At 37.9% G+C, this 1111-nt stretch overlaps 1 non-coding gene across 1 annotated transcript; it reads right to left on the reverse strand.

Moving 5' to 3' along the window:
- Positions 1-220: 220 nt before the first annotated feature.
- Positions 221-324, reverse strand: LOC148092044 (U6 spliceosomal RNA). Its single transcript, XR_015715328.1, has one exon. It is a non-coding gene; the product is annotated as a U6 spliceosomal RNA (small nuclear RNA).
- Positions 325-1111: the final 787 nt, after the last annotated feature.

A 1111-nucleotide genomic window follows, 5' to 3' on the forward strand; every position in this document is an offset into this window, starting at 1 on the left:
TTATTTATTTATTTATTTAATTTATCTTTATTGTTGAGAGTATTACAGATGTCCCCCTCTTTTCCCTCATTGCCCCCTCCACCCAGTTCCCAGTCCATCCCAGACCTTCACTGCACTATTGTCTGTGTCCTTGGGTTACGCATATATGCGTAAAAGTACTTTGGTTAATCTCTTCCCAACCCCCACTCCCCTTCCCTCTGAGATTAGTGAGTCTGCTCCAAAAAATATGTGACACTTCACAAATTTGTGTGTCATCCTTGTGCAGGGGCCATGCTAATCTCTGTATTGTTCCAATTTTAGTATATGTGCTGCTGAAGTGAGCACAGCACTTGCTTTTTTTAAAAAAAACATGTCTTCGTTGATTTCAGAAAGAGAAAGGGAGAGGGAGACCTAAATATAAGTTCTGAAACAATAAACTACATAGAAGAAAACATAGTTACTAAACTCATAGATCTTGGTCTGGTCTTAGAAAATATTTTATGAATTTGTCCCCAAAGGCAAGGCAAAAATAAATGAATGGGACTTTATCAAGCTGAGAAGCTTCTGCAAAGCAAGAGAAAGAGACAACCAAACCAAAAGGCAACCAACCAAATGGGAGATGATATTTGCAAACAACACTTTGACATGGGGTCAATATCCAAAATATATAAAGAACTCATACAACTCAATACCAAATAAACAATCCAATTAAAAATGGGCAGAGGATCTGGACAGACACTTCTCCTAAGATGACAAAGAGCCAAATGACACAGAGAAAGATGCTCAACTTCACTATTAGGAAAATGAAAATCAAAGCTATAGTGAGATACCACCTCACCTGTTAGAATGGCTATTATCAACAAGACAAGTAGTATATGTTGGGGAGGTTCTGGAAAAAAAGAGACTTTCATTCACTGCTGGTAGGAATGTAGACTGGTACAATTACTATGGAAAACAGTATGGTGGTTCCTCAGAAAATTAAGACTAGAGTTATCATATGACACAACAGTCCCTTTTCTGGGTATCTACCCAAAAAACTTGAAAAAAATTTATTCACAAAGATGTATGCATCCCTAGGTTCATTGCAGCACTATTCACGGTGGCCAAGACATCAAAACAACCAAAGTGGCCT

Source organism: Miniopterus natalensis, chromosome 11, assembly GCF_054644295.1.
Source record: "Miniopterus natalensis isolate mMinNat1 chromosome 11, mMinNat1.hap1, whole genome shotgun sequence".
NCBI lineage: Eukaryota > Metazoa > Chordata > Mammalia > Chiroptera > Miniopteridae > Miniopterus > Miniopterus natalensis.